The sequence below is a fragment of the Hydractinia symbiolongicarpus genome, chromosome 14, assembly GCF_029227915.1.
Source record: "Hydractinia symbiolongicarpus strain clone_291-10 chromosome 14, HSymV2.1, whole genome shotgun sequence".
Lineage (NCBI taxonomy): Eukaryota > Metazoa > Cnidaria > Hydrozoa > Anthoathecata > Hydractiniidae > Hydractinia > Hydractinia symbiolongicarpus.
Window position 1 is genome coordinate 16,991,032 of NC_079888.1, and position 24,344 is coordinate 17,015,375.

General features: G+C 36.6%; 28 non-coding genes across 28 annotated transcripts; all 28 read right to left on the reverse strand.

Moving 5' to 3' along the window:
* Positions 1-341: 341 nt before the first annotated feature.
* Positions 342-415, reverse strand: Trnar-ucu (transfer RNA arginine (anticodon UCU)). The gene has a single exon. It is a non-coding gene; the product is annotated as a tRNA-Arg (tRNA).
* Positions 416-850: 435 nt separating this feature from the next.
* On the reverse strand, positions 851-924 carry Trnar-ucu (transfer RNA arginine (anticodon UCU)). Its single transcript has one exon. It is a non-coding gene; the product is annotated as a tRNA-Arg (tRNA).
* Positions 925-1,355: 431 nt separating this feature from the next.
* Positions 1,356-1,429, reverse strand: Trnar-ucu (transfer RNA arginine (anticodon UCU)). The gene has a single exon. It is a non-coding gene; the product is annotated as a tRNA-Arg (tRNA).
* A 938-nt stretch (positions 1,430-2,367) lies between these two features.
* Positions 2,368-2,441, reverse strand: Trnar-ucu (transfer RNA arginine (anticodon UCU)). Its single transcript has one exon. It is a non-coding gene; the product is annotated as a tRNA-Arg (tRNA).
* Positions 2,442-2,877: 436 nt separating this feature from the next.
* Trnar-ucu (transfer RNA arginine (anticodon UCU)) lies at positions 2,878-2,951 on the reverse strand. Its single transcript has one exon. It is a non-coding gene; the product is annotated as a tRNA-Arg (tRNA).
* Positions 2,952-3,382: 431 nt separating this feature from the next.
* Positions 3,383-3,456, reverse strand: Trnar-ucu (transfer RNA arginine (anticodon UCU)). Its single transcript has one exon. It is a non-coding gene; the product is annotated as a tRNA-Arg (tRNA).
* Positions 3,457-3,888: 432 nt separating this feature from the next.
* On the reverse strand, positions 3,889-3,962 carry Trnar-ucu (transfer RNA arginine (anticodon UCU)). The gene has a single exon. It is a non-coding gene; the product is annotated as a tRNA-Arg (tRNA).
* A 432-nt stretch (positions 3,963-4,394) lies between these two features.
* Trnar-ucu (transfer RNA arginine (anticodon UCU)) lies at positions 4,395-4,468 on the reverse strand. Its single transcript has one exon. It is a non-coding gene; the product is annotated as a tRNA-Arg (tRNA).
* A 436-nt stretch (positions 4,469-4,904) lies between these two features.
* Positions 4,905-4,978, reverse strand: Trnar-ucu (transfer RNA arginine (anticodon UCU)). Its single transcript has one exon. It is a non-coding gene; the product is annotated as a tRNA-Arg (tRNA).
* A 431-nt stretch (positions 4,979-5,409) lies between these two features.
* On the reverse strand, positions 5,410-5,483 carry Trnar-ucu (transfer RNA arginine (anticodon UCU)). The gene has a single exon. It is a non-coding gene; the product is annotated as a tRNA-Arg (tRNA).
* A 432-nt stretch (positions 5,484-5,915) lies between these two features.
* On the reverse strand, positions 5,916-5,989 carry Trnar-ucu (transfer RNA arginine (anticodon UCU)). Its single transcript has one exon. It is a non-coding gene; the product is annotated as a tRNA-Arg (tRNA).
* A 432-nt stretch (positions 5,990-6,421) lies between these two features.
* Positions 6,422-6,495, reverse strand: Trnar-ucu (transfer RNA arginine (anticodon UCU)). Its single transcript has one exon. It is a non-coding gene; the product is annotated as a tRNA-Arg (tRNA).
* Positions 6,496-6,932: 437 nt separating this feature from the next.
* Positions 6,933-7,006, reverse strand: Trnar-ucu (transfer RNA arginine (anticodon UCU)). The gene has a single exon. It is a non-coding gene; the product is annotated as a tRNA-Arg (tRNA).
* A 2,977-nt stretch (positions 7,007-9,983) lies between these two features.
* Trnar-ucu (transfer RNA arginine (anticodon UCU)) lies at positions 9,984-10,057 on the reverse strand. The gene has a single exon. It is a non-coding gene; the product is annotated as a tRNA-Arg (tRNA).
* Positions 10,058-13,537: 3,480 nt separating this feature from the next.
* Trnar-ucu (transfer RNA arginine (anticodon UCU)) lies at positions 13,538-13,611 on the reverse strand. Its single transcript has one exon. It is a non-coding gene; the product is annotated as a tRNA-Arg (tRNA).
* Positions 13,612-16,075: 2,464 nt separating this feature from the next.
* Trnar-ucu (transfer RNA arginine (anticodon UCU)) lies at positions 16,076-16,149 on the reverse strand. The gene has a single exon. It is a non-coding gene; the product is annotated as a tRNA-Arg (tRNA).
* A 434-nt stretch (positions 16,150-16,583) lies between these two features.
* Positions 16,584-16,657, reverse strand: Trnar-ucu (transfer RNA arginine (anticodon UCU)). Its single transcript has one exon. It is a non-coding gene; the product is annotated as a tRNA-Arg (tRNA).
* A 431-nt stretch (positions 16,658-17,088) lies between these two features.
* Positions 17,089-17,162, reverse strand: Trnar-ucu (transfer RNA arginine (anticodon UCU)). Its single transcript has one exon. It is a non-coding gene; the product is annotated as a tRNA-Arg (tRNA).
* A 432-nt stretch (positions 17,163-17,594) lies between these two features.
* Trnar-ucu (transfer RNA arginine (anticodon UCU)) lies at positions 17,595-17,668 on the reverse strand. The gene has a single exon. It is a non-coding gene; the product is annotated as a tRNA-Arg (tRNA).
* A 937-nt stretch (positions 17,669-18,605) lies between these two features.
* On the reverse strand, positions 18,606-18,679 carry Trnar-ucu (transfer RNA arginine (anticodon UCU)). The gene has a single exon. It is a non-coding gene; the product is annotated as a tRNA-Arg (tRNA).
* A 942-nt stretch (positions 18,680-19,621) lies between these two features.
* Trnar-ucu (transfer RNA arginine (anticodon UCU)) lies at positions 19,622-19,695 on the reverse strand. The gene has a single exon. It is a non-coding gene; the product is annotated as a tRNA-Arg (tRNA).
* A 430-nt stretch (positions 19,696-20,125) lies between these two features.
* On the reverse strand, positions 20,126-20,199 carry Trnar-ucu (transfer RNA arginine (anticodon UCU)). Its single transcript has one exon. It is a non-coding gene; the product is annotated as a tRNA-Arg (tRNA).
* Positions 20,200-20,631: 432 nt separating this feature from the next.
* Positions 20,632-20,705, reverse strand: Trnar-ucu (transfer RNA arginine (anticodon UCU)). Its single transcript has one exon. It is a non-coding gene; the product is annotated as a tRNA-Arg (tRNA).
* Positions 20,706-21,137: 432 nt separating this feature from the next.
* On the reverse strand, positions 21,138-21,211 carry Trnar-ucu (transfer RNA arginine (anticodon UCU)). Its single transcript has one exon. It is a non-coding gene; the product is annotated as a tRNA-Arg (tRNA).
* A 433-nt stretch (positions 21,212-21,644) lies between these two features.
* Trnar-ucu (transfer RNA arginine (anticodon UCU)) lies at positions 21,645-21,718 on the reverse strand. Its single transcript has one exon. It is a non-coding gene; the product is annotated as a tRNA-Arg (tRNA).
* A 437-nt stretch (positions 21,719-22,155) lies between these two features.
* Trnar-ucu (transfer RNA arginine (anticodon UCU)) lies at positions 22,156-22,229 on the reverse strand. The gene has a single exon. It is a non-coding gene; the product is annotated as a tRNA-Arg (tRNA).
* Positions 22,230-22,663: 434 nt separating this feature from the next.
* On the reverse strand, positions 22,664-22,737 carry Trnar-ucu (transfer RNA arginine (anticodon UCU)). The gene has a single exon. It is a non-coding gene; the product is annotated as a tRNA-Arg (tRNA).
* Positions 22,738-23,169: 432 nt separating this feature from the next.
* Trnar-ucu (transfer RNA arginine (anticodon UCU)) lies at positions 23,170-23,243 on the reverse strand. Its single transcript has one exon. It is a non-coding gene; the product is annotated as a tRNA-Arg (tRNA).
* Between the last annotated feature and the right edge of the window lie 1,101 nt (positions 23,244-24,344).

The window sequence follows — 24,344 nt, forward strand, 5'->3', positions numbered from 1 at the left end:
AGTCGAGTGCAGTAAGCCAAAACACTATGTAGAGTAAATATCTAAATACTTTGTCAATATTAAATTGATGACCTATTTTGTTTTGCTTCTTCTTTGATGAAGTGCCCTTGCGCAGAGAGAGTAGCTACTAGAAAGTAATTACTGCAAATAAAAAAAACTTCTAGTGAATCAGCATATGAAATGCCTTAAATGACTACGGAAATTCCATTAAAATCTACTTTGTTCTGCGTTATTAATCTTGGCGTCCCATTAAACGAATTTGGTTTTGATTAAACACATTGAATACGGTTTGTTTGCGCAGCACCTTTGTTAAATAGCATCGGTAAGAAACTAGCAAAAATCACCGCAGATGGGAGTCGAACCCACAACCTTTGAATTAGAAGTCCAACGCGTTAGTCCATTGCGCCACAGCGGCACGGTTATTGATATTTGATAGGCATTGGAGGAATTTAACCCAAGAAAATGTTTGCACATCTAGTAATCATTCGTTAACATGATGAATATGTTAACAGTCGAGTGCAGTAAGCCATAACAATATGTAGAGTAAATATCTAAATACTTTGTCAATATTAAATTGATGACCTATTTTGTTTTGCTTTTTCTTTGATCAAGTGCCTTGCGCAGAGAGAGTAGCTACTAGAAAGTAATTACTGCAAATGAAAAAAACTTCTAGTGAATCAGCATATGGAATGCCTTAAATGACTACGGAAATTCCATTAAATTCTACTTTGTTCGGCGTTATTAATCTTGGCGTCCCATTAAATGAACTTGGTTTTGATTAAACACATTGAATTCGGTTTGTTTGCGCAGCACCTTTGTTAAATAGCATTGGTAAGAAACTAGCAAAAATCGCCGCTGATGGGAGTCGAACCCACAACCTTTGAAATAGAAGTCCAACGCGCTAGTCCATTGCACCACAGTGGCACGGCTATATAAATATGATAGGCATTGCAGCGATTTAACCCAAGAAAATCGTTACACATCTAGTAACCATTCGGTAACATAATGGATATGTTAACAGTCGAGTGCAGTAAGCCAAAACAATATGTTGAGTAAAAGTCTAAATGCTTTGTCAATATTTAATTGATGACCTATTTGGCTTTGCTTTTTCTTTGATCAAGTGTTCTTGTGCAGAGAGAGTGGTTAGTAGAAAGTAATTGCCGCAAAAAAATCTTTTAGTGAATCAGCATATCGATTGCCTTACATGACTACGGATGTTCCATTAATTTCTATTATGTTCTGCGTTATTACTCTTGGCTTCCCATTAAATGAAATTGGTTTGGATTTAACGCATTGAACACGTTTGTTTGCTAAGCATCTCTGTGCAATAGCAAGGGTAAAAATCTAGCATAAATCACCGCTGATGGGAGTCGAACCCACAACCTTTGAATTAGAAGTCCAACGCGCTAGTCCATTTCGCCACAGCGGCACGGTTACTGATATTTGATAGGCATTGGAGCAATTTAACCCAACAAAATGTTTGCACATCTAGTAATCATTCGTTAACAGGATGGATATGTTAACAGTCGAGTGCAGCAAGCCAAAACAATATGTAGAGTAAAAATCTAAATGCTTTGTCAATAATAGATTGATGACCTATTCGGCTTTGCTTTTTCTTTGATCAAGTGTTCTTGTGCAGAGAGAGTGGTTAGTAGAAAGTAATTACTGCAAAAAAATCTTTTAGTGAATCAGCATATGGAATGCCTTAAATGACTACGGAAATTCCATTAAATTCTCTTTTGTTCGGCGTTATTAATCTTGGCGTCCCATTAAATGAACTTGGTTTTGATTAAACACATTGAATTCGGTTTGTTTGCGCAGCACCTTTGTTAAATAGCATTGGTAAGAAACTAGCAAAAATCACCGCTGATGGGAGTCGAACCCACAACCTTGGAGTTAGAAGTCCAACGCGCTAGTCCATTGCCCCACAGCGGCACGGCTATATAAATATGATAGGCATTGCAGCGATTTAACCCAAGAAAATGGTTACACATCTAGTAATCATTCGGTAACATGATGGATATGTTAACAGTCGAGTGCAGTAAGCCAAAACAACATGTTGAGTAAAAGTCTAAATGCTTTTTCAATATTTAATTGATGACCTATTTGGCTTTGCTTTTTCTTTGATCAAGTGTTCTTGTGCACAGAGAGTGGTTAGTAGAAAGTAATTGCTGCAAAAAAATCTGTTAGTGAATCAGCATATGAAATGCCTTAAATGACTACGGAAATTCCATTAAAATCTACTTTGTTCTGCGTTATTAATCTTGGTGTCCCATTAAATGAATTTGGTTTTGATTAAACACATTGAATACGGTTTGTTTGCGCAGCACCTTTGTTAAATAGCATTGGTAAGAAACTAGCAAAAATCACCGCAGATGGGAGTCGAACCCACAACCTTTGAATTAGAAGTCCAACGCGCTAGTCCATTGCGCCACAGCGGCACGGTTATTGATATTTGATAGGCATTGGAGCAATTTAACCCAAGAAAATGCTTGCACATCTAGTAATCATTCGTTAACATGATGAATATGTTAACAGTCGAGTGCAGTAAGCCAAAACAATATGTAGAGTAAATATCTAAATACTTTGTCAATATTAAATTGATGAACTATTTTGTTTTGCTTTTTCTTTGATCAAGTGCCCTTGTGCAGAGAGAGTAGCTGCTAGAAAGTAATTACTGCAAATGAAAAAAACTTCTAGTGAATCAGCATATGGAATGCCTTAAGTGACTACGGAAATTCCATAAAATTCTACTTTGTTCTGCGTTATTAATCTTGGCGTCCCAGTAAATGGACTTGGTTTTGATTAAACACATTGAATACGGTTTGTTTGCGCAGCACCTTTGTTAAATAGCATTGGTAAGAAATTAGCAAAAATCACCGCTGATGGGAGTCGAACCCACAACCTTTGAATTAGAAGTCCAACGCGCTAGTCCATTGCGCCACAGCGGCACGGTTATTGATATTTGATAGGCATTGGAGCAATTTAACCCAAGAAAATGTTTGCACATCTAGTAATCTTTCGTTAACATGATGAATATGTTAACAGTCGAGTGCAGTAAGCCAAAACAATATGTAGAGTAAATATCTAAATACTTTGTCAATATTAAATTGATGACACATTTTGTTTTGCTTTTTCTTTGATCAAGTGTTCTTGTGCAGAGAGAGTGGTTAGTAGAAAGTAATTGCTGCAAAAAAATCTTTTAGTGAATCAGCATATCAAATGCCTTACATGACTACGGATGTTCCAATAATTTCTATTATGTTCTGCGTTATTACTCTTGGCTTCCCATTGTATGAATTTGGTTTGGATTTAACGCATTGAACACGTTTGTTTGCTAAGCATCTCTGTGCAATAGCAAGGGTAAAAATCTAGCATAAATCACCGCTGATGGGAGTCGAACCCACAACCTTTGAATTAGAAGTCCAACGCGCTAGTCCATTGCGCCACAGCGGCACGGTTACTGATCTTTGATAGGCATTGGAGCAATTTAACCCAACAAAATGTTTGCACATCTAGTAATCATTCGTTAACAGGATGGATATGTTAAAAGTCGAGTGCAGCAAGCCAAAACAATATGCAGAGTAAAAATCTAAATGCTTTGTCAATAATAGATTGATGACCTATTTGGCTTTGCTTTTTCTTTGATCAAGTGTTCTTGTGCAGAGAGAGTGGTTAGTAGAAAGTAATTGCGGCAAAAAAATCTTTTAGTGAATCAGCATATGGAATGCCTTAAATGACTACGGAAATTCCATTAAATTCTGTTTTGTTCGGCGTTATTAATCTTGGCATCCCATTGAATGAACTTGGTTTTGATTAACCACATTGAATTCGGTTTGTTTGCGCAGCACCTTTGTTAAATAGCATTGGTAAGAAACTAGCAAAAATCACCGCTGATGGGAGTCGAACCCACAACCTTTGAATTAGAAGTCCAACGCGCTAGTCCATTGCGCCACAGCGGCACGGCTATATAAACATGATAGGCATTGCAGCGATTTAACCTAAGAAAATGGTTACACATCTAGTAATCATTCGGTAACATGATGGATATGTTAACAGTCGAGTGCAGTAAGCCAAAACAACATGTTGAGTAAGAGTCTAAATGCTTAGTCAATATTTAATTGATGACCTATTTTGCTTCGCTTTTTCTTTGATCAAGTGTTCTTGTGCAGAGAGATTGGGTTAGTAGAAAGTAATTGCTGCAAAAACACCTTTTGGGAATCAGCATATGGAATGCCTTAAATGACTACGGAAATTCCATTAAATTCTACTTTGTTCGGCGTTATTAATCTTGGCGTCCCATTAAATGAACTTGGTTTTGATTAAACACATTGAATTCGGTTTGTTTGCGCAGCACCTTTGTTAAATAGCATTGGTAAGAAACTAGCAAAAATCACCGCTGATGGGAGTCGAACCCACAACCTTTGAATTAGAAGTCCAACGCGCTAGTCCATTGCGTCACAGTGGCACGGCTATATAAATATGATAGGCATTGGAGCAATTTAACCCAAGAAAATGTTTGCACATCTAGTAATCATTCGTTAACATGATGAATATGTTAACAGTCGAGTGCAGTAAGCCAAAACAATATATAGAGTAAATATCTAAATACTTAGTCAATATTAAATTGATGACCTATTTTGTTTTGCTTCTTCTTTGATCAAGTGATTTTGCGCAGAGAGAGTAGCTACTAGAAAGTAATTACTGCAAATAAAAAAAACTTCTAGTGAATCAGCATATGTAATGCCTTAAATGACTACGGAAATTCCATTAAATTCTACTTTGTTCGGCGTTATTAATCTTGGCGTCCCATTAAATGAACTTGGTTTTGATTAAACACATTGAATTCGGTTTGTTTGCGCAGCACTTTTGTTAAATAGCATTGGTAAGAAACTAGCAAAAATCACCGCTGATGGGAGTCGAACCCACAACCTTTGAATTAGAAGTCCAACGCGTTAGTCCATTGCACCACAGCGGCACGCCTATATAAATATGATAGGCATTGCAGCGATTTAACCCAAGAAAATGTTTGCACATGTAGTAATCTTTCGTTAACATGATGAATATGTTAACAGTCGAGTGCAGTAAGCCAAAACAATATGTGGAGTAAATATCTAAATACTTTGTCAATATTAAATTGATGACACATTTTGTTTTGCTTTTTTTTTGATCAAGTGTTCTTGAGCAGATAGAGTGGTTAGTAGAAAGTAATTGCTGCAAAAAAATCTTTTAGTGAATCAGCATATCAAATGCCTTACATGACTATGGATGTTCCAAAAATTTCTATTATGTTCTGCGTTATTACTCTTGGCTTCCCATTGTATGAATTTGGTTTGGATTTAACGCATTGAACACGTTTGTTTGCTAAGCATCTCTGTGCAATAGCAAGGGTAAAAATCTAGCATAAATCACCGCTGATGGGAGTCGAACCCACAACCTTTGAATTAGAAGTCCAACGCGCTAGTCAATTGCGCCACAGCGGTACGGCTATATAAATATGATAGGCATTGCAGCGATTTAACCCAAGAAAATGGTTACACATCTAGTAATCATTCGGTAACATGATGGATATGTTAACAGTCGAGTGCAGTAAGCCAAAACAATATGTTGAGTAAAAGTCTAAATGCTTTGTCAATATTAAATTGATGACCTATTTGGCTTTGCTTTTTCTTTGATCAAGTGTTCTTGTGCAGAGAGAGTGGTTAGTAGAAAGTAATTGCTGCAAAAAAATCTTTTAGTGAATCAGCATATGAAATGCCTTAAATGACTTCGGAAATTCCATTAAATTCTACTTTGTTCGGCGTTATTAATCTTGGCGTCCCATTAAATGAACTTGGTTTTAATTAAACGCATTGAATTCGGTTTGTTTGCGCAGCACCTTTGTTAAATAGCATTGGTAAGAAACTAGCAAAAATCACCGCTGATGGGAGTCGAACCCACAACCTTTGAATTAGAAGTCCAACGCGTTAGTCCATTGCACCACAGCGGCACGCATATATAAATATGATAGGCATCGCAGCGATTTAACCCAAGAAAATGTTTGCACATCTAGTAATCATTCGTTAACATGATGAATATGTTAACAGTCGAGTGCAGTAAGCCAAAACAATATGTGGAGTAAATATCTAAATGCTTTGTCAATATTAAATTGATGACCTATTTGGCTTTGCTTTTTCTTTGATCAAGTGTTCTTGTGCAGAGAGAGTGGTTAGTAGAAAGTAATTGCTGCAAAAAAATCTTTTAGTGAATCAGCATATGAAATGATTTAAATGACTACGGAAATTCCATTAAATTCTACTTTGTTCGGCGTTATTAATCTTGGCGTCCCATTAAATGAACTTGGTTTTGATGAAACGCATTGAATTCGGTTTGTTTGCGCAGCACCTTTGTTAAATAGCATTGGTAAGAACCTAGCAAAAATCTCCGCTGATGGGAGTCGAACCCACAACCTTTGAATTAGAAGTCCAACGCGCTAGTCCATTGCGCCACAGTGGCACGGCTATATAAATATGATAGGCATTGCAGCGATTAAAACAGAAGAAAATGGTTACACATCTAGTAATCATTCGTTAACATGATGAATATGTTAACAGTCGAGTGCAGTAAGCCAAAACACTATGTAGAGTAAATATCTAAATACTTTGTCAATATTGAATTGATGACCTATTTTGTTTTGCTTCTTCTTTGATGAAGTGCCCTTGCGCAGAGAGAGTAGCTACTAGAAAGTAATTACTGCAAATAAAAAAAACTTCTAGTGAATCAGCATATGAAATGCCTTAAATGACTACGGAAATTCCATTAAAATCTACTTTGTTCTGCGTTATTAATCTTGGCGTCCCATTAAATGAATTTGGTTTTGATTAAACACATTGAATACGGTTTGTTTGCGCAGCACCTTTGTTAAATAGCATCGGTAAGAAACTAGCAAAAATCACCGCAGATGGGAGTCGAACCCACAACCTTTGAATTAGAAGTCCAACGCGTTAGTCCATTGCGCCACAGCGGCACGGTTATTGATATTTGATAGGCATTGGAGGAATTTAACCCAAGAAAATGTTTGCACATCTAGTAATCATTCGTTAACATGATGAATATGTTAACAGTCGAGTGCAGTAAGCCAAAACAATATGTAGAGTAAATATCTAAATACTTTGTCAATATTAAATTGATGACCTATTTTGTTTTGCTTTTTCTTTGATCAAGTGCCTTGCGCAGAGAGAGTAGCTACTAGAAAGTAATTACTGCAAATGAAAAAAACTTCTAGTGAATCAGCATATGGAATGCCTTAAATGACTACGGAAATTCCATTAAAATCTACTTTGTTCTGCGTTATTAATCTTGGCTTCCCATTAAATGAATTTGGTTTTGATTAAACACATTGAATACAGTTTCTTTGCGCATCACCTTTGTTAAATAGCGTTGGTAAGAAACTAGCAAAAATCACCGCTGATAGGAGTCGAACCCACAATCTTTGAATTAGAAGTCCAACGCGCTAGTCCATTGCTCCACAGCGGCACGGTTACTGATATTTGATAGGCATTGGAGCAATTTAACCCAACAAAATGTTTGCACATCTAGTAATCATTCGTTAACAGGATGGATATGTTAACAGTCGAGTGCAGCAAGCCAAAACAATGTGTACAGTAAAAATCTAAATGCTTTGTCAATATTTAATTGATGACCTATTTGGCTTTGCTTTTTCTTTGATCAAGTGTTCTTGTGCAGAGAGAGTGGTTAGTAGAAAGTAATTGCTGCAAAAAAATGTTTTAGTGAATCAGCATATGAAATGCCTTAAATGACTACGGAAATTCCATTAAAATCTACTTTGTTCTGCGTTATTAATTTTGGCGTCCCATTAAATGGACTTGGTTTTGATTAAACACATTGAATACGGTTTGTTTGCGCAGCACCTTTGTTAAATGGCATTGGTAAGAAACTAGCAAAAATCACCGCTGATGGGAGTCGGACCAACAACCTTTGAATTAGAAGTCCAGCGCGCTAGTCCTTTGCGCCACAGCGGCACGGTTATTGATATTTGATAGGCATTGGAGCAATTCAACCCAAGAAAATGTTTGCACATCTAGTAATCATTCGTTAACATGATGAATATGTTAACAGTCGAGTGCAGTAAACCAAAACAATATGTAGAGTAAATATCTAAATACTTTGTCAATATTAAATTGATGACCTATTTTGTTTTGCTTTTTCTTTGATCAAGTGCCCTTGCGCAGAGAGAGTAGCTACTAGAAAGTAATTACTGCAAATAAGAAAAACTTCTAGTGAATCAGCATATGGAATGCCTTGTGTGACTACGGAAATTCCATTAATTTCTACTTTGTTCTGCTTTGTTAATTTTGGCGTCCCATTAAATGAATTTGGTTTTGATTAAACACATTGAATACGGTTTGTTTGCGCAGCAACTTTGTTAAATGGCATTGGTAAGAAACTAGCAAAAATCACCGCTGATGGGAGTCGGACCAACAACCTTTGAATTAGAAGTCCAGCGCGCTAGTCCTTTGCGCCACAGCGGCACGGTTATTGATATTTGATAGGCATTGGATCAATTCAACCCAAGAAAATGTTTGCACATCTAGTAATCATTCGTTAACATGATGAATATGTTAACAGTCGAGTGCAGTAAACCAAAACAATATGTAGAGTAAATATCTAAATACTTTGTCAATATTAAATTGATGACCTATTTTGTTTTGCTTTTTCTTTGATCAAGTGCCCTTGCGCAGAGAGAGTAGCTACTAGAAAGTAATTACTGCAAATAAAAAAAACTTTTAGTGAATCAGCATATGGAATGCCTTAAATGACTACGGAAATTCCATTAAAATCTACTTTGTTCTGCGTTATTAATCTTGGCTTCCCATTAAATGAATTTGGTTTTGATTAAACACATTGAATACAGTTTCTTTGCGCATCACCTTTGTTAAATAGCGTTGGTAAGAAACTAGCAAAAATCACCGCTGATAGGAGTCGAACCCACAATCTTTGAATTAGAAGTCCAACGCGCTAGTCCATTGCTCCACAGCGGCACGGTTACTGATATTTGATAGGCATTGGAGCAATTTAACCCAACAAAATGTTTGCACATCTAGTAATCATTCGTTAACAGGATGGATATGTTAACAGTCGAGTGCAGCAAGCCAAAACAATGTGTACAGTAAAAATCTAAATGCTTTGTCAATATTTAATTGATGACCTATTTGGCTTTGCTTTTTCTTTGATCAAGTGTTCTTGTGCAGAGAGAGTGGTTAGTAGAAAGTAATTGCTGCAAAAAAATGTTTTAGTGAATCAGCATATGAAATGCCTTAAATGACTACGGAAATTCCATTAAAATCTACTTTGTTCTGCGTTATTAATCTTGGCGTCCCATTAAATGGACTTGGTTTTGATTAAACACATTGAATACGGTTTGTTTGCGCAGCACCTTTGTTAAATGGCATTGGTAAGAAACTAGCAAAAATCACCGCTGATAGGAGTCGGACCAACAACCTTTGAATTAGAAGTCCAGCGCGCTAGTCCTTTGCGCCACAGCGGCACGGTTATTGATATTTGATAGGCATTGGAGCAATTCAACCCAAGAAAATGTTTGCACATCTAGTAATCATTCGTTAACATGATGAATATGTTAACAGTCGAGTGCAGTAAACCAAAACAATATGTAGAGTAAATATCTAAATACTTTGTCAATATTAAATTGATGACCTATTTTGATTTGCTTTTTCTTTGATCAAGTGCCCTTGCGCAGAGAGAGTAGCTACTAGAAAGTAATTACTGCAAATAAAAAAAACTTTTAGTGAATCAGCATATGGAATGCCTTAAATGACTACGGAAATTCCATTAAAATCTACTTTGTTCTGCGTTATTAATCTTGGCTTCCCATTAAATGAATTTGGTTTTGATTAAATACATTGAATACAGTTTTTTTGCGCATCACCTTTGTTAAATAGCGTTGGTAAGAAACTAGCAAAAATCACCGCTGATGGGAGTCGAACCCACAATCTTTGAATTAGAAGTCCAACGCGCTAGTCCATTGCTCCACAGCGGCACGGTTACTGATATTTGATAGGCATTGGAGCAATTTAACCCAACAAAATGATTGCACATCTAGTAATCATTCGTTAACAGGATGGATATGTTAACAGTCGAGTGCAGCAAGCCAAAACAATATGTAGAGTAAAAATCTAAATGCTTTGTCAATCATAGATTGATGACCTATTTGGGTTTGCTTTTTCTTTGATCAAGTGTTCTTGTGCAGAGAGAGTGGTTAGTAGAATGTAATTACTGCAAAAAAATATTTTAGTGAATCACCATATGGAATGCCTTAAATGACTACGGAAATTCCATTAAATTCTCTTTTGTTCGGCGTTATTAATCTTGGCGTCCCATTAAATGAACTTGGTTTTGATTAAACACATTGAATTCGGTTTGTTTGCGCAGCACCTTTGTTAAATAGCATTGGTAAGAAACTAGCAAAAATCACCGCTGATGGGAGTCGAACGCACAACCTTGGAATTAGAAGTCCAACGCGCTAGTCCATTGCCCCACAGCGGCACGGCTATATAAATATGATAGGCATTGCAGCGATTTAACCCAAGAAAATGGTTACAGATCTAGTAATCATTCGGTAACATGATGGATATGTTAACAGTCGAGTGCAGTAAGCCAAAACAACATGTTGAGCAAAAGTCTAAATGCTTTTTCAATATTTAATTGATGACCTATTTGTCTTTGCTTTTTCTTTGATCAAGTGTTCTTGTGCAGAGAGAGTGGTTAGTAGAAAGTAATTGCTGCAAAAAAATCTTTTAGTGAATCAGCATATGAAATGCCTTAAATGACTACGGAAATTCCATTAAATTCTACTTTGTTCGGCGTTATTAATCTTGGCGTCCCATTAAATGAACTTGGTTTTGATTAAACGCATTGAATTCGGTTTGTTTGCGCAGCACCTTTGTTAAATAGCATTGGTAAGAAACTAGCAAAAATCACGGCTGATGGGAGTCGAACCCACAACCTTGGAATTAGAAGTATAACACGCTAGTCCATTTCCCCACAGCGGCACGGCTATAAAAATATGATAGGCATTGCAGCGATTTAACCCAAGAAAATGGTTACACATCTAGTAATCATTCGGTAACATGATGGATATGTTAACAGTCAAGTGCAGTAAGCCAAAACAACATGTTGAGTATAAGTCTAAATGCTTTTTCAACATTTAATTGATGACCTATTTGGCTTTGCTTTTTCTTTGATCAAGTGTTCTTGTGCAGAGAGAGTGGTTTGTAGAAAGTAATTGCTGCAAAAAAATCTTTTAGTGAATCAGCATATGAAATGCCTTAAATGACTACGGAAATTCCATTAAATTCTACTTTGTTCGGCGTTATTAATCTTGGCGTCCCATTAAATGAACTTGGTTTTGATTAAACGCATTGAATTCGGTTTGTTTGCGCAGCACCTTTGTTAAATAGCATTGGTAAGAAACTAGCAAAAATCACCGCTGATGGGAGTCGAACCGCCAACCTTTGAATAAGATGTCCAGCGCGCTAGTCCATTGCGCCACAGCGGCACGGTTATTGATATTTGATAGGCATTGGAGTAATTCAACCCAAGAAAATGTTTGCACATCTAGTAATCATTCGTTAACATGATGAATATGTTAACAGTCGAGTGCAGTAAGTCAAAACAATATGTAGAGTAAATATCTAAATACTTTGTCAATATTAAATTGATGACCTATTTTGTTTTGCTTTTTCTTTGATCAAGTGCCCTTGCGCAGAGAGAGTAGCTACTAGAAATTAATTACTGCAAACAAAAAAAACTTCGAGTGAATCAGCATATGGAATGCCTTAAATGACTACGGAAATTCCATTAAAATCTACTTTGTTCTGCGTTATTAATCTTGGCGTCCCATTAAATGAATTTGGTTTTGATTAAACACATTGAAAACGGTTTGTTTGCGCAGCACCTTTGTTAAATGGCATTGGTAAGAAACTAGCAAAAATCACCGCTGATGGGAATCGGACCAAGAACCTTTGAATTAGAAGTCCAGCGCGCTAGTCCATTGCGCCACAGCGGCACGGTTATTGATATTTGATAGGCATTGGAGCAATTCAACCCAAGAAAATGTTTGCATATCTAGTAATCATTCGTTAACATGATGAATATGTTAACAGTCGAGTGCAGTAAACCAAAACAATATGTAGAGTAAATATCTAAGTACTTTGTCAATATTAAGTTGATGACCTATTTTGTTTTGCTTTTTCTTTGATCAAGTGCCCTTGCGCAGAGAGAGTAGCTACTAGAAAGTATTTACTGCAAATAAAAAAAACTTCTAGTGAATCAGCATATGGAATGCCTTAAATGACTACGGAAATTCCATTAAAATCTACTTTGTTCTGCGTTATTAATCTTGGCGTCCCATTAAATGAATTTGGTTTTGATTAAACACATTGAATACAGTTTCTTTGCGCATCACCTTTGTTAAATAGCGTTGGTAAGAAACTAGCAAAAATCACCGCTGATAGGAGTCGAACCCACAATCTTTGAATTAGAAGTCCAACGCGCTAGTCCATTGCTCCACAGCGGCACGGTTACTGATATTTGATAGGCATTGGAGCAATTTAACCCAACAAAATGTTTGCACATCTAGTAATCATTCGTTAACAGGATGGATATGTTAACAGTCGAGTGCAGCAAGCCAAAACAATGTGTACAGTAAAAATCTAAATGCTTTGTCAATATTTAATTGATGACCTATTTGGCTTTGCTTTTTCTTTGATCAAGTGTTCTTGTGCAGAGAGAGTGGTTAGTAGAAAGTAATTGCTGCAAAAAAATGTTTTAGTGAATCAGCATATGAAATGCCTTAAATGACTACGGAAATTCCATTAAAATCTACTTTGTTCTGCGTTATTAATCTTGGCGTCCCATTAAATGGACTTGGTTTTGATTAAACACATTGAATACGGTTTGTTTGCGCAGCACCTTTGTTAAATGGCATTGGTAAGAAACTAGCAAAAATCACCGCTGATGGGAGTCGGACCAACAACCTTTGAATTAGAAGTCCAGCGCGCTAGTCCTTTGCGCCACAGCGGCACGGTTATTGATATTTGATAGGCATTGGAGCAATTCAACCCAAGAAAATGTTTGCACATCTAGTAATCATTCGTTAACATGATGAATATGTTAACAGTCGAGTGCAGTAAACCAAAACAATATGTAGAGTAAATATCTAAATACTTTGTCAATATTAAATTGATGACCTATTTTGATTTGCTTTTTCTTTGATCAAGTGCCCTTGCGCAGAGAGAGTAGCTACTAGAAAGTAATTACTGCAAATAAAAAAAACTTTTAGTGAATCAGCATATGGAATGCCTTAAATGACTACGGAAATTCCATTAAAATCTACTTTGTTCTGCGTTATTAATCTTGGCTTCCCATTAAATGAATTTGGTTTTGATTAAATACATTGAATACAGTTTTTTTGCGCATCACCTTTGTTAAATAGCGTTGGTAAGAAACTAGCAAAAATCACCGCTGATGGGAGTCGAACCCACAATCTTTGAATTAGAAGTCCAACGCGCTAGTCCATTGCTCCACAGCGGCACGGTTACTGATATTTGATAGGCATTGGAGCAATTTAACCCAACAAAATGTTTGCACATCTAGTAATCATTCGTTAACAGGATGGATATGTTAACAGTCGAGTGCAGCAAGCCAAAACAATATGTAGAGTAAAAATCTAAATGCTTTGTCAATCATAGATTGATGACCTATTTGGGTTTGCTTTTTCTTTGATCAAGTGTTCTTGTGCAGAGAGAGTGGTTAGTAGAATGTAATTACTGCAAAAAAATATTTTAGTGAATCACCATATGGAATGCCTTAAATGACTACGGAAATTCCATTAAATTCTCTTTTGTTCGGCGTTATTAATCTTGGCGTCCCATTAAATGAACTTGGTTTTGATTAAACACATTGAATTCGGTTTGTTTGCGCAGCACCTTTGTTAAATAGCATTGGTAAGAAACTAGCAAAAATCACCGCTGATGGGAGTCGAACGCACAACCTTGGAATTAGAAGTCCAACGCGCTAGTCCATTGCCCCACAGCGGCACGGCTATATAAATATGATAGGCATTGCAGCGATTTAACCCAAGAAAATGGTTACAGATCTAGTAATCATTCGGTAACATGATGGATATGTTAACAGTCGAGTGCAGTAAGCCAAAACAACATGTTGAGCAAAAGTCTAAATGCTTTTTCAATATTTAATTGATGACCTATTTGGCTTTGCTTTTTCTTTGATCAAGTGTTCTTGTGCAGAGAGAGTGGTTAGTAGAAAGTAATTGCTGCAAAAAAATCTTTTAGTGAATCAGCATATGAAATGCCTTAAATGACTACGGAAATTCCATTAAATTCTACTTTGTTCGGCGTTATTAATCTTGGCGTCCCATTAAATGAACTTGGTTTTGATTAAACGCATTGAATTCGGTTTGTTTGCGCAGCACCTTTGTTAAATAGCATTGGTAAGAAACTAGCAAAAATCACGGCTGATGGGAGTCGAACCCACAACCTTGGAATTAGAAGTATAACACGCTAGTCCATTTCCCCACAGCGGCACGGCTATAAAAATATGATAGGCATTGCAGCGATTTAACCCAAGAAAATGGTTACACATCTAGTAATCATTCGGTAACATGATGGATATGTTAACAGTCAAGTGCAGTAAGCCAAAACAACATGTTGAGTATAAGTCTAAATGCTTTTTCAACATTTAATTGATGACCTATTTGGCTTTGCTTTTTCTTTGATCAAGTGTTCTTGTGCAGAGAGAGTGGTTTGTAGAAAGTAATTGCTACAAAAAAATCTTTTAGTGAATCAGCATATGAAATGCCTTAAATGACTACGGAAATTCCATTAAATTCTACTTTGTTCGGCGTTATTAATCTTGGCGTCCCATTAAATGAACTTGGTTTTGATTAAACGCATTGAATTCGGTTTGTTTGCGCAGCACCTTTGTTAAATAGCATTGGTAAGAAACTAGCAAAAATCACCGCTGATGGGAGTCGAACCGCCAACCTTTGAATAAGATGTCCAGCGCGCTAGTCCATTGCGCCACAGCGGCACGGTTATTGATATTTGATAGGCATTGGAGTAATTCAACCCAAGAAAATGTTTGCACATCTAGTAATCATTCGTTAACATGATGAATATGTTAACAGTCGAGTGCAGTAAGTCAAAACAATATGTAGAGTAAATATCTAAATACTTTGTCAATATTAAATTGATGACCTATTTTGTTTTGCTTTTTCTTTGATCAAGTGCCCTTGCGCAGAGAGAGTAGCTACTAGAAATTAATTACTGCAAACAAAAAAAACTTCGAGTGAATCAGCATATGGAATGCCTTAAATGACTACGGAAATTCCATTAAAATCTACTTTGTTCTGCGTTATTAATCTTGGCGTCCCATTAAATGAATTTGGTTTTGATTAAACACATTGAAAACGGTTTGTTTGCGCAGCACCTTTGTTAAATGGCATTGGTAAGAAACTAGCAAAAATCACCGCTGATGGGAGTCGGACCAAGAACCTTTGAATTAGAAGTCCAGCGCGCTAGTCCATTGCGCCACAGCGGCACGGTTATTGATATTTGATAGGCATTGGAGCAATTCAACCCAAGAAAATGTTTGCATATCTAGTAATCATTCGTTAACATGATGAATATGTTAACAGTCGAGTGCAGTAAACCAAAACAATATGTAGAGTAAATATCTAAGTACTTTGTCAATATTAAGTTGATGACCTATTTTGTTTTGCTTTTTCTTTGATCAAGTGCCCTTGCGCAGAGAGAGTAGCTACTAGAAAGTATTTACTGCAAATAAAAAAAACTTCTAGTGAATCAGCATATGGAATGCCTTAAATGACTACGGAAATTCCATTAAAATCTACTTTGTTCTGCGTTATTAATCTTGGCGTCCCATTAAATGAATTTGGTTTTGATTAAACACATTGAATACGGTTTGTTTGCGCAGCGCTTTTGTTAAATAGCATTGGTAAGAAACTAGCAAAAATCACCGCTGATAGGAGTCGAACCCACAACCTTTGAATTAGAAGTCCAACGCGCTAGTCCATTGCGCCACAGCGGCACGGTAATTGATATTCGATAGGCATTGGAGCAATTTAACCCAAGAATTGTTTGCACATCTAGTAATCATTCGTTAACATGATGAATATGTTAACAGTCGAGTGCAGTAAGCCAAAACAATATGTAGAGTAAATATCTAAATACTTTGTCAATATTAAATTGATGACCTATTTTGTTTTGCTTTTTCTTTGATCAAGTGCCTTGCGCAGAGAGAGTAGCTACTAGAAAGTAATTACTGCAAATGAAAAAAACTTCTAGTTAATCAGCATATGGAATGCCTTAAATGACTACGGAAATTCCATTAAATTCTACTTTGTTCTGCGTTATTAATCTTGGCGTCCCAGTAAATGGACTTGGTTTTGATTAAACACATTGAATACGGTTTGTTTGCGCAGCACCTTTGTTAAATAGCATTGGTAAGAAATTAGCAAAAATCACCGCTGATGGGAGTCGAACCCACAACCTTTGAATTAGAAGTCCAACGCGCTAGTCCATTGCGCCACAGCGGCACGGTTATTGATATTTGATAGGCATTGGAGCAATTTAACCCAAGAAAATGTTTGCACATCTAGTAATCTTTCGTTAACATGATGAATATGTTAACAGTCGAGTGCAGTAAGCCAAAACAATATGTAGAGTAAATATCTAAATACTTTGTCAATATTAAATTGATGACACATTTTGTTTTGCTTTTTCTTTGATCAAGTGTTCTTGTGCAGAGAGAGTGGTTAGTAGAAAGTAATTGCTGCAAAAAAATCTTTTAGTGAATCAGCATATCAAATGCCTTACATGACTACGGATGTTCCAATAATTTCTATTATGTTCTGCGTTATTACTCTTGGCTTCCCATTGTATGAATTTGGTTTGGATTTAACGCATTGAACACGTTTGTTTGCTAAGCATCTCTGTGCAATAGCAAGGGTAAAAATCTAGCATAAATCACCGCTGATGGGAGTCGAACCCACAACCTTTGAATTAGAAGTCCAACGCGCTAGTCCATTGCGCCACAGCGGCACGGTTACTGATCTTTGATAGGCATTGGAGCAATTTAACCCAACAAAATGTTTGCACATCTAGTAATCATTCGTTAACAGGATGGATATGTTAAAAGTCGAGTGCAGCAAGCCAAAACAATATGCTTAGTAAAAATCTAAATGCTTTGTCAATAATAGATTGATGACCTATTTGGCTTTGCTTTTTCTTTGATCAAGTGTTCTTGTGCAGAGAGAGTGGTTAGTAGAAAGTAATTGCGGCAAAAAAATCTTTTAGTGAATCAGCATATGGAATGCCTTAAATGACTACGGAAATTCCATTAAATTCTATTTTGTTCGGCGTTATTAATCTTGGCATCCCATTGAATGAACTTGGTTTTGATTAACCACATTGAATTCGGTTTGTTTGCGCAGCACCTTTGTTAAATAGCATTGGTAAGAAACTAGCAAAAATCACCGCTGATGGGAGGCGAACCCACAACCTTTGAATTAGAAGTCCAACGCGCTAGTCCATTGCGCCACAGCGGCACGGCTATATAAACATGATAGGCATTGCAGCGATTTAACCTAAGAAAATGGTTACACATCTAGTAATCATTCGGTAACATGATGGATATGTTAACAGTCGAGTGCAGCAAGCCAAAACAACATGTTGAGTAAGAGTCTAAATGCTTTGTCAATATTTAATTGATGACCTATTTGGCTTCGCTTTTTCTTTGATCAAGTGTTCTTGTGCAGAGAGATTGGGTTAGTAGAAAGTAATTGCTGCAAAAACACCTTTTGGGAATCAGCATATGGAATGCCTTAAATGACTACGGAAATTCCATTAAATTCTACTTTGTTCGGCGTTATTAATCTTGGCGTCCCATTAAATGAACTTGGTTTTGATTAAACACATTGAATTCGGTTTGTTTGCGCAGCACCTTTGTTAAATAGCATTGGTAAGAAACTAGCAAAAATCAACTCTGATGGGAGTCGAACCCACAACCTTTGAATTAGAAGTCCAACGCGCTAGTCCATTGCACCACAACGGCACGGCTATATAAATATGATAGGCATTGCAGCGATTTAACCAAAGAAAATGGTTACACATCTAGTAACCATTCGGTAACATGATGGATATGTTAACAGTCGAGTGCAGTAAGCCAAAACAATATGTTGAGTAAAAGTCTAAATGCTTTGTCAATATTTAATTGATGACCTATTTGGCTTTGCTTTTTCTTTGATCAAGTGTTCTTGTGCAGAGAGAGTGGCTAGTAGAAAGTAATTGCTGCAAAAAAATCTTTTAGTGAATCAGCATATCGATTGCCTTACATGACTACGGATGTTCCATTAATTTCTATTTTGTTCTGCGTTATTACTCTTGGCTTCCCATTAAATGAAATTGGTTTGGATTTAACGCATTGAACACGTTTGTTTGCTAAGCATCTCTGTGCAATAGCAAGGGTAAAAATCTAGCATAAATCACAGCTGATGGGAGTCGAACCCACAACCTTTGAATTAGAAGTCCAACGCGCTAGTCCATTGCGCCACAGCGGCACGGTTGCTGATATTTGATAGGCATTGGAGCAATTTAACCCAACAAAATGTTTGCACATCTAGTAATCATTCGTTAACAGGATGGATATGTTAACAGTCGAGTGCAGCAAGCCAAAACAATATGTAGAGTAAAAATCTAAATGCTTTGTCAATAATAGATTGATGACCTATTTGGCTTTGCTTTTTCTTTGATCAAGTGTTCTTGTGCAGAGAGAGTGGTTAGTAGAAAGTAATTACTGCAAAAAAATCTTTTAGTGAATCAGCATATGGAATGCCTTAAATGACTACGGAAATTCCATTAAATTCTCTTTTGTTCGGCGTTATTAATCTTGGCGTCCCATTAAATGAACTTGGTTTTGATTAAACACATTGAATTCGGTTTGTTTGCGCAGCACCTTTGTTAAATAGCATTGGTAAGAAACTAGCAAAAATCACCGCTGACGGGAGTCGAACCCACAACCTTTGAATTAGAAGTCCAACGCGCTAGTCCATTGCGTCACAGTGGCACGGCTATATAAATATGATAGGCATTGGAGCAATTTAACCCAAGAAAATGTTTGCACATCTAGTAATCATTCGTTAACATGATGAATATGTTAACAGTCGAGTGCAGTAAGCCAAAACAATATATAGAGTAAATATCTAAATACTTAGTCAATATTAAATTGATGACCTATTTTGTTTTGCTTCTTCTTTGATCAAGTGATTTTGCGCAGAGAGAGTAGCTACTAGAAAGTAATTACTGCAAATAAAAAAAACTTCTAGTGAATCAGCATATGTAATGCCTTAAATGACTACGGAAATTCCATTAAATTCTACTTTGTTCGGCGTTATTAATCTTGGCGTCCCATTAAATGAACTTGGTTTTGATTAAACACATTGAATTCGGTTTGTTTGCGCAGCACCTTTGTTAAATAGCATTGGTAAGAAACTAGCAAAAATCACCGCTGATGGGAGTCGAACCCACAACCTTTGAATTAGAAGTCCAACGCGTTAGTCCATTGCACCACAGCGGCACGCCTTATAAATATGATAGGCATTGCAGCGATTTAACCCAAGAAAATGTTTTCACATGTAGTAATCTTTCGTTAACATGATGAATATGTTAACAGTCGAGTGCAGTAAGCCAAAACAATATGTGGAGTAAATATCTAAATACTTTGTCAATATTAAATTGATGACACATTTTGTTTTGCTTTTTCTTTGATCAAGTGTTCTTGTGCAGATAGAGTGGTTAGTAGAAAGTAATTGCTGCAAAAAAATCTTTTAGTGAATCAGCATATCAAATGCCTTACATGACTATGGATGTTCCAAAAATTTCTATTATGTTCTGTGTTATTACTCTTGGCTTCCCATTGTATGAATTTGGTTTGGATTTAACGCATTGAACACGTTTGTTTGCTAAGCATCTCTGTGCAATAGCAAGGGTAAAAATCTAGCATAAATCACCGCTGATGGGAGTCGAACCCACAACCTTTGAATTAGAAGTCCAACGCGCTAGTCAATTGCGCCACAGCGGTACGGCTATATAAATATGATAGGCATTGCAGCGATTTAACCCAAGAAAATGGTTACACATCTAGTAATCATTCGGTAACATGATGGATATGTTAACAGTCGAGTGCAGTAAGCCAAAACAATATGTTAAGTAAAAGTCTAAATGCTTTGTCAATATTAAATTGATGACCTATTTGGCTTTGCTTTTTCTTTGATCAAGTGTTCTTGTGCAGAGAGAGTGGTTAGTAGAAAGTAATTGCTGCAAAAAAATCTTTTAGTGAATCAGCATATGAAATGCCTTAAATGACTACGGAAATTCCATTAAATTCTACTTTGTTCGGCGTTATTAATCTTGGCGTCCCATTAAATGAACTTGGTTTTGATTAAACGCATTGAATTTGGTTTGTTTGCGCAGCACCTTTGTTAAATAGCATTGGTAAGAAACTAGCAAAAATCACCGCTGATGGGCGTCGAACCCACAACCTTTGAATTAGAAGTCCAACGCGTTAGTCCATTGCACCACAGCGGCACGCCTATATCAATATGATAGGCATCGCAGCGATTTAACCCAAGAAAATGTTTGCACATCTAGTAATCATTCGTTAACATGATGAATATGTTAACAGTCGAGTGCAGTAAGCCAAAACAATATGTGGAGTAAATATCTAAATGCTTTGTCAATATTAAATTGATGACCTATTTGGCTTTGCTTTTTCTTTGATCAAGTGTTCTTGTGCAGAGAGAGTGGTTAGTAGAAAGTAATTGCTGCAAAAAAATCTTTTAGTGAATCAGCATATGAAATGATTTAAATGACTACGGAAATTCCATTAAATTCTACTTTGTTCGGCGTTATTAATCTTGGCGTCCCATTAAATGAACTTGGTTTTGATGAAACGCATTGAATTCGGTTTGTTTGCGCAGCACCTTTGTTAAATAGCATTGGTAAGAACCTAGCAAAAATCACCGCTGATGGGAGTCGAACCCACAACCTTTGAATTAGAAGTCCAACGCGCTAGTCCATTGCGCCACAGTGGCACGGCTATATAAATATGATAGGCATTGCAGCGATTAAAACAAAAGAAAATGGTTACACATCTAGTAATCATTCGTTAACATGATGAATATGTTAACAGTCGAGTGCAGTAAGCCAAAACAATATGTGGAGTAAATATCTAAATGCTTTGTCAATATTAAATTGATGACCTATTTGGCTTTGCTTTTTCTTTGATCAAGTGTTCTTGTGCAGAGAGAGTGGTTAGTAGAAAGTAATTGCTGCAAAAAAATCTTTTAGTGAATCAGCATATGAAATGCCTTAAATGACTACGGAAATTCCATTAAATTCTACTTTGTTAGGCGTTATTAATCTTGGCGTCCCATTAAATGAACTTGGTTTTGATGAAACGCATTGAATTCGGTTTGTTTGCGCAGCACCTTTGTTAAATAGCATTGGTAAGAACCTAGCAAAAATCACCGCTGATGGGAGTCGATCCCACAACCTTTGAATTAGAAGTCCAACGCGCTAGTCCATTGCGCCACAGTGGCACGGCTATATAAATATGATAGGCATTGCAGCGATTAAAACAGAAGAAAATGGTTACACATCTAGTAATCATTCGTTAACATGATGAATATGTTAACAGTCGAGTGCAGTAAGCCAAAACACTATGTAGAGTAAATATCTAAATACTTTGTCAATATTAAATGGATGACCTATTTTGTTTTGCTTCTTCTTTGATGAAGTGCCCTTGCGCAGAGAGAGTAGCTACTAGAAAGTAATTACTGCAAATAAAAAAAACTTCTAGTGAATCAGCATATGAAATGCCTTAAATGACTACGGAAATTCCATTAAAATCTACTTTGTTCTGCGTTATTAATCTTGGCGTCCCATTAAATGAATTTGGTTTTGATTAAACACATTGAATACGGTTTGTTTGCGCAGCACCTTTGTTAAATAGCATCGGTAAGAAACTAGCAAAAATCACCGCAGATGGGAGTCGAACCCACAACCTTTGAATTAGAAGTCCAACGCGTTAGTCCATTGCGCCACAGCGGCACGGTTATTGATATTTGATAGGCATTGGAGGAATTTAACCCAAGAAAATGTTTGCACATCTAGTAATCATTCGTTAACATGATGAATATGTTAACAGTCGAGTGCAGTAAGCCAAAACAATATGTAGAGTAAATATCTAAATACTTTGTCAATATTAAATTGATGAGCTATTTTGTTTTTCTTTTTCTTTGATCAAGTGCCTTGCGCAGAGAGAGTAGCTACTAGAAAGTAATTACTGCAAATGAAAAAAACCTCTAGTGAATCAGCATATGGAATGCCTTAAATGACTACGGATGTTCCATTAATTTCTATTATGTTCTGCGTTATTACTCTTGGCTTCCCATTAAATGAAATTGGTTTGGATTTAACGCATTGAACACGTTTGTTTGCTAAGCATCTCTGTGCAATAGCAAGGGTAAAAATCTAGCATAAATCACCGCTGATGGGAGTCGAACCCACAACCTTTGAATTAGAAGTCCAACGCGCTAGTCCATTTCGCCACAGCGGCACGGTTACTGATATTTGATAGGCATTGGAGCAATTTAACCCAACAAAATGTTTGCACATCTAGTAATCATTCGTTAACAGGATGGATATGTTAACAGTCGAGTGCAGCAAGCCAAAACAATGTATAGAGTAAAAATCTAAATGCTTTGTCAATAATAGATTGATGACCTATTCGGCTTTGCTTTTTCTTTGATTAAGTGTTCTTGTGCAGAGAGAGTGGTTAGTAGAAAGTAATTACTGCAAAAAAATCTTTTAGTGAATCAGCATATGGAATGCCTTAAATGACTACGGAAATTCCATTAAATTCTCTTTTGTTCGGCGTTATTAATCTTGGCGTCCCATTAAATGAACTTGGTTTTGATTAAACACATTGAATTCGGTTTGTTTGCGCAGCACCTTTGTTAAATAGCATTGGTAAGAAACTAGCAAAAATCACCGCTGATGGGAGTCGAAACCACAACCTTTGAATTAGAAGTCCAACGCGCTAGTCCATTGCGCCACAGCGGCACGGTTATTGATATTTGATAGGCATTGGAGCAATTTAACCCAAGAAAATGCTTGCACATCTAGTAATCATTCGTTAACATGATGAATATGTTAACAGTCGAGTGCAGTAAGCCAAAACAATATGTAGAGTAAATATCTAAATACTTTGTCAATATTAAATTGATGACCTATTTTGTTTTGCTTTTTCTTTGATCAAGTGCCTTGCGCAGAGAGAGTAACTACTAGAAAGTAATTACTGCAAATAAAAAAAAACTTCTAGTGAATCAGCATATGGAATGCCTTAAATGACTACGGAAATTCCATTAAATTCTACTTTGTTCTGCGTTATTAATCTTGGCGTCCCATTAAATGGACTTGGTTTTGATTAAACACATTGAATACGGTTTGTTTGTGCAGCACCTTTGTTAAATAGCATTGGTAAGAAATTAGAAAAAATCACCGCTGATGGGAGTCGAACCCACAACCTTTAAATTAGATGTCCAACGCGCTAGTCCTTAGCGCCGCAGCGGCACGGTTATTGATATTTGATAGGCATAACCCAAGAAAATGTTTGCACATCTAGTAATCATTCGTTAACATGATGAATATGTTAACAGTCGAGTGCAGTAAGCCAAAACAATATGTAGAGTAAATATCTAAATACTTTGTCAATATTAAATTGATGACCTATTTTGTTTTGCTTCTTCTTTGATCAAGTGACATTGCGCAGAGAGAGTAGCTACTAGAAAGTAATTACTGCAAATAAGAAAAACTTCTAGTGAATCAGCATATGGAATGCCTTGTGTGACTACGGAAATTCCATTAATTTCTACTTTGTTCTGCTTTGTTAATTTTGGCGTCCCATTAAATGAATTTGGTTTTGATTAAACACATTGAATACGGTTTGTTTGCGCAGCAACTTTGTTAAATGGCATTGGTAAGAAACTAGCAAAAATCACCGCTGATGGGAGTCGGACCAACAACCTTTGAATTAGAAGTCCAGCGCGCTAGTCCTTTGCGCCACAGCGGCACGGTTATTGATATTTGATAGGCATTGGATCAATTCAACCCAAGAAAATGTTTGCACATCTAGTAATCATTCGTTAACATGATGAATATGTT